Source organism: Pseudochaenichthys georgianus, chromosome 7, assembly GCF_902827115.2.
Source record: "Pseudochaenichthys georgianus chromosome 7, fPseGeo1.2, whole genome shotgun sequence".
Classification (NCBI taxonomy): domain Eukaryota; kingdom Metazoa; phylum Chordata; class Actinopteri; order Perciformes; family Channichthyidae; genus Pseudochaenichthys; species Pseudochaenichthys georgianus.
The window spans coordinates 36,503,058-36,512,444 of record NC_047509.1 but is presented as its reverse complement, the minus strand read 5'-3'; the positions used below and the strand labels follow the sequence as shown (position 1 = coordinate 36,512,444).

At 41.5% G+C, this 9,387-nt stretch overlaps 1 long non-coding RNA gene across 1 annotated transcript in view; it reads right to left on the bottom strand.

The window, feature by feature from the left end:
• LOC117450119 (uncharacterized) overlaps positions 1-7,373 on the bottom strand; it is a 12,875-nt gene extending 5,502 nt beyond the window's left edge. The window contains exons 1-3 of the long non-coding RNA XR_004552546.2: positions 5,566-7,373; positions 5,305-5,479; positions 4,401-5,204 (exon numbers count right to left, since the gene is read on the bottom strand). This is a non-coding gene — a long non-coding RNA (uncharacterized lncRNA). The remainder of the gene's footprint in view (positions 1-4,400; positions 5,205-5,304; positions 5,480-5,565) is intronic.
• Positions 7,374-9,387: the final 2,014 nt, after the last annotated feature.

The window sequence follows — 9,387 nt, the reverse complement described above, 5'->3', positions numbered from 1 at the left end:
ATTCTCCCCTGCGATTCGGAGAAACAAATAGTGTTCAGTTTAGGATGGCCGAAGACACTACACTACCCAGAATCCTCAGCTATCGTTTGGGACTACACCATGTGCTTTGCTTGACAAACCCCGTGATTTGTCCTCAAGCTCTGTGATTGGATGTTGGAGTGGCAGTGCGCGAAGTTTACGCTGAGCGGCAAACAGCATTTTGAAATGGAATGAAACCCATCGACGGCACACTATTCAAAACAGGAATCGAACGTCTACTACCCCTCCCCCCCCCCTTAGGTCACAGGCTCCTCCAACAGTGCAACACAATAAAACAGATACACAGAAAAAATAGTGCAAGTCAATACAAAAAGAAAAAAAGTGAAATAGTGCAATAAGAGTCTATACAAGGGATTGGAATATGATATAAATTATTTCTAAGTAGCAGCCAGATTAATGCTATGGATGTTATTTCAAAGTTCAGGTGTTTAATAGTCTTATGGCCTGTGGGATGAAACTGTCCCTGAGTCTGGTGGTTTTAGTCCGGATGTAAGATAAAATAAGATAAGATAAGATGGTACTTTATTGATCCCAATTTATGACATTGTTTTTGTTGCAGCAGCATAAAAGACAAGGCATTTTACAATAAAACAAAACCACAAATAAACAAGAATAGAGAAAATAGAAAATATACATATTCAAAAATATATGACAATGGAATATGGAATATCAAATATTGAACAGATTATATATGTATAAAATGTACAGCAAGGTTGTATTACAAGAGAAACTATGGAGCAGAGAGTTCTCTTCCAGCCAGAGGTGATTTATTGTACAAAGTTATTGCAGTGGGCAGGAATGTGTTCCTGTATCGGTCCTTGTGACAGCGGAGCTGCAGCAGTCTGTTGGAGAAGGAGCTCCGTTGACTGTCCAGCTGCTGGTGGAGAGGATGGGTGGGGTTATCCATCATGGACAACCAGCCTGTTCAGTGTCCTCCTCTCCACCACAGCTTCAAAGGGGTCCAGCTTGATGCCGATGACAGACCCAGCTTTCCTGATCAGTTTATTGATCCTGCTGGTGTCACCGGCTCTGATGCTGCCCCCCCCAGCAGACCGCAGCAAAGAAGAGTGCACTGGCCACAACAGACTAGAAGATCTCCAGCATCTTGCTGCACACGTGGAAGGATCTCAGCTTCCTCAGAAAATAGAGTCTGCTCATCCCCTTCTTGGACACAGCGTCAGTGTTGATCCTCCAGTTCAGCCCATAAGTGCACTCCCAGGTACTTGTAGTCCTCCACAACAGCCACATCCTCTCCTAGAATGCGGCTGTTGTGCCAGACGGCAGCAGACAGAACAGTTTGTGGCTGGGGTGATGGGGGTCTTTTCTAATCCTGAGGGCTTTCTTTAAGGTTAACCAGGTATTTTTACTCCACTACATTTATTTTAGTTACTTTACAGATTCTGATTAATGATGTGAAATATAAACAACCCTTAAAGCAGACTTTAGTTACACCTGAGTAAAATTCAGGGAAGGTGATTGTCAAGTGCCAACAATCAGGAGATATATTTTATTGGAGGACTGGCTTATCTAAAGCCAGTTGAGTAGCACTTGAAATGTTTTGGCTCTATGAAACCTGATACTTTATGATTCTGTTTTCTTCAAGCTTGTATTTTGTTGGTCGAATGCACTTATTGTAAGTCGCTTTGGATAAAAGCGTCAGCTAAATGCAATGTAATGTAATGATTGTTGGTGCTTGAGAAGACTAAATATTTATCTGCAGATCCCTATAAAGTATATACATTACTCGTTATTCTCTACAAATAGTTAATTAAAAACTGTATATAATTGCTATTTTGGACATCCCTTTTCAAGATTTCAATATTACTCTAAACGTGTAATAACGTGCTTTAACCAGTATGAGGTATGGGTTAAAAACATAGGTTAAAAAGCTGTCAAGTTTACAGTGTTAACAAAATAAAATATACTGCTGTTTCTGGTTTAGTTTACGACGGATATATTCTGTTATTGTTTTGATATTTGTAACAAAAAAGCGATGGAAAAACCCCACAGCAACACAGAAAAGATGGTCTTAACATGAGTAGCTAATAAAAAACAATAATATCAAAACAATTATTACTACTAACTTTATTGTGAAATTAAAACAGAACGGTAAAAGAATAGTTTCCGGTCTATTTTGAGGCCAGATCTCTGTAGATAAATAAAGAACTACGACCGATGTGTAATATTTACAATGCATTCATGTGATAACTTTCAAAGAGTAAAGCAAGCACTGCTGAATAAAGTATGATTTATCTTTTACGAAACATTTTTTTTATATGGAATGCAGTTGGTCAACCAATCACAGAGCTTGAGGCAACGCGGAACAACAGCTGAGGATTCTGGGTAGTGTAGTGTCTTCGGCCATCCTAAACTGAACAAATATTTGTTTCTCCGAATCGAAGGGGAAAATTACAAAAGAATTGCACACAACTTAAACCAATCAATGTTGTGTAATCAACAAGGATAATCTGGTGTTTTTGAGTTGATGAGTAATGCAGAAATCACTGTAAAATCAATCGACAGTAAGGAGAATACTTACTTCCGGGGTAAAATCCTCCGTTATCCAATGGGAATGGATGCTCACATTGCTCTCCGTAATACAATAAAGGGGACATGATCAAATCGGAATATAATGTGCTTTTAAAAAATGTTAACTAAAGGGAACAATCTATTTGACACAGCTGAAGCGCTGGCCTTCCTTAAAAACTAACTAATTTAATAAAAATCACAGTTGTATTACACACAATGCACTGTTTTTTGAGAACAAAAATTCGTAACTAATGCACCATAATACATTCTGACGAAAAATAAAAATTATTATGAATACAAATAAAATAAAAGAAGCCTCCCGTGAGTTACTACAAGCTATAAAGTAGATTTTAAAAATGCATTCTGGTGAGATCAGGTTGTCTTTGTGACACAAGTGACGGTACGCATTTCAGATTAGGCACATACCCTGCGTACCAGTTATGTGCACCCCTGTACTACAGCAAAAGTATTCTCCGTTGGGACTTCCTGCAACAACACCACGCCGTTATCAAAGATGTTCTATTGAGAAGACGATCACTACGTGACAAAAGTTTTCAAAACCGTGGCTACTGAAATCAATCTTACTAACTGCTGTCTGTGCAATTTACTCCGCGAGTTGGCAGACTTTATTTTGCTTACTTTAACATCATTTTTCATGGTGGGGCTAAGCCATTTCTTGGTATGGGTGTAGCCTACTCCAGCCATACCCTGGCGCTGCCACTAGTGGCACGTATGGGGCGGGCCATTCTGCACATGCGTTAAATGCGTTCAATATTTTAACGCAATTAATTAAAAAAAAATTGACAGCACTAATATATATATATACACATACACACATATATGACGGACGGAATATTAATATTAAATATTGAACAGAGTATATGAAACCCGTCTCACATCATTTACACGGTATACATTTTGAGTGATATAATGTTATTTCACACACTCAAAATTGATGTTCTGCTTTGTTGTAGAGAAATTATTTCTGATTTGAGTTACATTTTTGAAAGTACAAGCCAGAGAATTAATCTATTTGTTTTTTCCACATTTGTTTTCACAGTGAGGAAGGCGATGAGGATATGGCTTCTGGATGCCCGAGTATTATGGGGAAGATGCCACCAAGGTCAGGAGGTACTGCAGGAGGTGCTTTGATGCTGGCAACAGAAGGGTGAAGATACCTGTGTACTGCAGGAAGTGTCAGGTCCCTCTGTGCTTCACTTCCAAAAATAACTGTTATGACTTACTGGAGTAATACTGTAACATTCAGGGTTTGTATAAAGTTTTTTGTTTTTACTCAAAAAATGCTTCTGGTATTGTGTGTTGCTAATTTTTTTTAAATAAATCTGCTCCAGTTGGAGTCAAATGTTTCCAAAGTTTCCTAATTTTTATTGTGCAAGTAACATGCATCTCATGCAAAGAGGGAACTTCCCACACACACACACACCGCACAGACATACACACACTGATATTTTTTTTACAATAATACTTTTTTTTTTTTTTATGGAATGAATACCTATAGTGATAATTAAATGTTATACAATGATTTTTACAGTCTGGTACCTGAAAAAGGTTAAATGGCACTGATGGAACCAAATGTACCCAAATGTGCCCAAAGCTTAGTCCGCTTGGACCTTTTTTTTGCTAAACCTCTCTAAAAAGAGCAGCCAATTGCTGCACATGCTAAATTCCTTAAATGCCTGCTCTTCCTCCCTGTCAGTTGTCATTTCAGGTGACCACACGCCGTGGTAGTACTACAATACTGCTCCTCGTGAGAAAAAACATAAGAAATAATTAGCTCAAGATGTCCAACTCAGACAATTCGGAACACGAACCTTCTCTGGAAATCTTCGATCCCGGTTCGGCTCCCCACAGCGGCTTATCATCGGAGGCAGACTTCCTCATCGCCCGGCTCCTGCAGCAGGGCATTCCCACAGCCCCAGGCCTCACTCTCTTTCAGCTCCGAGAGCTCTCGGACTAGGTCTCCAGCGTAGCTCCCCAGTCCGGGGCAACAGCTCCAGGCAGCTCCCCAGAGAGACCAGGGCGAGGACGCGGCCACAGCCGCGGAGGTAAAAAGGGCAGGAAGTCGAGCCCTCCAGGATCCCATCCGCCTCCAAAATCCACCCCTTCCCGGGCTCGCCAGGCCGGGAGTAGCACTAACACGCCCCTCATGGAGAGTAGCGTGGCCGGCTCCCTGCAATCCCTGGCTAGCTCCATGAGAGCTATCGATGCTCGCCTCCAGGCCCTGGAAGACTCCGTTACAGGAGCTTCAACTTCCGTTGCACTCAGAGCAGCGCTTTCTGCCTCAGTCCCGCCGGGTCAGGGTGTTCCATGCATTCCAGCAGTAGCTCCCCCTTATTCACTGGCTTCGGCCCTCCCAGCCCCCCCTTCAGGTAGGCCTTTTATTTCCCAAGCCGCCAACATCTCCTCATGGCTTAGGTAGACATTTCTTGAAGGGAAGGATGTTAATCTGCTTAGCCTTATTCTGACCTCCCCGGAGTGCGATAAAGCCATCGCCACAGGAGGAAATATCACCGCCGTCTTTAAGGCCGCAGACCCCAGGCTTATCAGAGATATCAGCTTAGGGCAATTTATGGTAGCTTTCGGCGTCTTCCGTGACGTTCTCTGCTCCGTCTACCCTGAGAAAAGAGTAGAATTAGATGCGTATATGGCCATTATTGCAGACATTCACATTAGATTTGTCTTCTATCAATACCACAAAAAAAAGCAGCGCTCTACCTAGCGCATTGCAATATCCGCCTGGATTGGTCAGTGATGGACATTGGGCTGCTCGTGATGGCTACCGGCGGCCAATCTGCTATCTCATGCAACAGTTGCGGAGCGCAGGGCCACATCGCTCCCCTCGGCCTCACAGTGCCTTTCTCCGCGCCCAGAGCCTCCCACATGCAGTATGCTGGGAATGATAGACCAAGCCGTCAGGTGCAGATTAGACACGAAAATAGGATTTGTACTAGCTTTAACGAAAATCTTTGCACTCACCCTTACTGTACATGTCTTCATATCTGCAGTTCCTGCAGGGATGCACACCCAAAGTCCCTTTGCCCCAGGTGCAGCCAAAGCCTCACAGTAGCTCTGCGCCAGAAACCTCGTGGTGGAAAAACATTTTGAAATATCACCCCTCCACTACCATTAACATCCTTCAGCTATCTACTCACCCAGATTCCGTGTTTGTGGACTATCTCCTGTCAGGGCTCTCCCAAGGCTTCAGGGTAGGGGTCTCTCATCTCCCACAGTGACTTTCGTAGCAAGAAACTTACAGTCAGACGCTAAAGAACCCAACATAGTTTCCCAGCTCATCGACAAAGAACTTCTCAAAGGATATATAATCGGTCCTTTTAGCTCCTCCCCCTTCCCAGTGTTCCGTTCAAATCCCATCGGAATAGCCACACGCAAATACTCTGAGAAAAAAAGGCTGATTTTCGATCTGTCCGCTCCCCGTTCCGGCCCATTCTGCAGCGTCAATAGTATCATCCCTTCAGATCAGTTTTCCCTTCACTATGCCTCAGTGGTTAATGCATTAAAGATGATCAAGTTCACAGGGCACGGAGCTTGGCTCTGCAAAGCGGACATTACCGATGCCTTCAAAATCATCCCCATTCATCCGTCTCAGTGGAATTTGTTCGGTATTAAGTGAGAGTCCAAACTCTATTTTGCCGTTCGCCTGACCTTCGGGTGCAGAAGCAGCCCCTGCATTTTCAACTCCTTCTCGGAAGCGCTCTGCTGGATCCTGCTGAACATCGTCAGAATCCCCTCCGTCCTTCACCTACTTGTCGACTTCCTCCTCATAGATCCGCCACAGGACAGCTCAGGGATCTCACTGGCCAAGCTTAAATATTGAATTGTTCTCTCTTAGTAAGATTCCATTTTCAATAACATTGCGGTCTTACCTTGACTTGAAGATGAAGTCCATTTGCCTATCCTTCTGGACAAAAATCTCTATTACTTTTTTGTAAAAGTCCTCCTTATCTTCTTGTAGTTTCAAAAGTCTATCATAAATCTAATCGATAGATTTAAAAATTATAAAAGTAGGGTCGACATGTGGATATTATCCGGCTGAACAAAACGTGCATTTATCTAACAGGTCACAGATCTTATTTTGAGCTATTTTCTAAAATCCTATGGAGAAATCTCATTGCTTTTTTGTGAAGGGAACCCATGTGCAGCTTACTTCCTGGTTTTAGGATGCGTCTCTCGTCCCTCTCGTCTCCTCTTCACACACCACACTTTTCGCGGCACACGTACTTACAGCCAATCAGCTCTGAATTATGTGAGATGACGTATGGTGGGGATGGCAGCACTATGCCCCTATGGTCATTATTTTGTTGCCACACACATTAAATAGGAAAATACTCTGAGCATGTGCAGTGTAGTTTTTACAGTCACCGTTCACTTAGACCAGGGATGGGCAACTTTGATGGTGGTGGGGGCCACATAATTGATGTACTGGCCACCAGGGGGCCGCAGATTCACTTGGAAAACACACACAAAAAGTCCATGTGTTGTATGTAATTATTAACAAATATACTAAATCTGACATCTTCATTGACATTTTACAATATTTCAGGGAACACACTCTAATAAGCTCACTAAACAAATATCAGTTCACAAATGTTATTTCATTTTTACAAGTGGCATGTTTGTATTGAACAGGTTACAGTGGAATACAACTATTTTAAACTATTGGAAAGCACAGAAAATGTGTGTGCATTGAGATTAACCATTAAGATGACATAAACATGAAGTCATGAACACTACCCAGACATTAGTTGTCTAACTTGAACCTAAGACACTTGTAGCCTGTCTCTGCATTCCCCTTATTCCACAATAAGGGGAATGTCAACACAGACACCTGTCAGCCCGCACTCTGCTGTTCCTCAGCGCCCCTCCCCCTCCCTCCCGCTGAAATTATGAATGAAAAGCGTATAGTAATAATAAATAACACGGAAGGGTCTGTGACAGTTTGTTTTCATTTGATTTAAAATAAACATAGTATTGTTTTTTAGAATATTACACTTGTTTCACCAAATTCAGATGATAAATACAACTTTTAAGCTTGTAAAGACATAATTACAAGCGGCAACTTAACGTCACAGCAGGCATAACAACAGCCGGTGTCTCTTGTGAGGGTTTCCCCGGGAAACAAACACAATACACACAAACGCGTCACAGATTATTTCGCGGTACTTTAAATCGTGTACGCATCTCGCGACGTAACTAGGAGTCTAGTGGACGGTATCAGTACTACAAGTAAATCAAATACAAATATATATATTTTTTTATTATTAATTACGTTTATAAATTAATCTGAGGGCCGCAAAAAGAGCAGGTGGGGGCCCATCCCTGACTTAGACAGTGAGAGGGTGGGGCATGATCGGGTTTTGTCCCACATGGCTCTAAACAGCTCAATAGGCACACACTGTAGACACTAATTAGAAGAACACAGACTAAAACAGCAATGTACAGACGAATCAGATGATTAAACATGATCTTAAAATATATATTTTTTTTTTTTTTGCAATCATTATTTTTAATACTTTCTGCTGACACTAGGTGGGGCTGTGCCAAGGCTTCTTAACATTTAACAACCTATTAATGATGCATACCCACTTAACGGGAAAAACTCAGCTAACAGACGATATTAACCATTTGAGCTACACGGAACAGAAGTCCAACACCAAGAGTCTAAATCAACACTTTGCAAAACGGGCTAACAGGGCTAACGGCTACTTTAGCACATAACTGGCAAAAGCGATATTTTCTATGTCATTTTATCTGCACAAACAACATATCACATGAAAGCTGATTCCATTGGTGTAAGTCTCATCACTGAACTAGCAGCCAGGAAAGAGCAAGAAAACATCTTCACTTTACGTAGCCATGATAATAATTATGTCTTACCTTTGCTGTTGTGTTTAAGGGCATACAAACATAGCGTCTCGTTTTAACTGAATAATGGTCATGTTTACATGGATTTATGAACTGCCCCTAATTACTGCCCCCCTTCCAGAGACACACTGTCAAACACACTCATACCTGCTTGGTATGACATTAAATAATAAATAAAAATACATTTACAATACAATGACTGTTGTTTAATCTTCACATCTTGTAATCTTGTCTATAATTTTGAGCACCAAATTATTGAAGAGTATCGAAAAATACCGATACCGATAAGCAGTACCGGTATCGATACAATCCTAACAATACCCATCCCTAATTGGGATACACTTGGATTTCTCACTTTCTTTTCTGTGAAAGAGGGTTAGGGTTGGGGTTAGCCAATGCTATCTTCCATTAAATAAATCAAAATAATGTCCATGTGGAAGAAATAACAGAATTAAACTTATATAGTAAAAAATAGCAACTACACGGAAATGTATCATCCTACTTTTCATCAATAAATGGTTGCCATAAGGCAGATCTGAATTAAATTAAGTATTGTAGGAGTCTGAGGGGTCTAAAAACCCACCTCGGCTCCGCGTGTCGAGCTGCTTAAAATCATAAAAGGAAGGGAATCAAAGTACACCAGGATACAAGTTAAACAATAATCTGTTTTAATTATAAAAGGTAATAATACAATACAATAGGAGTACTCCTGCTCTTGGTCCTAGTGCTGTTTAAATCTTCCGGTCTTGGCAGCAGGAGGAAAAAGAGAGCGATCTAAGGCCACAACAGACTTACATGCAAAAAGAACGGGGAGGAATTGTGCCAGATTCTCCTCCCATCACCCATTCATTGGGTGATATAAAAACGATGAGCTTTTTCGTAGCGAATCAGCGCGAGCCAACCGAGGACCCGGAA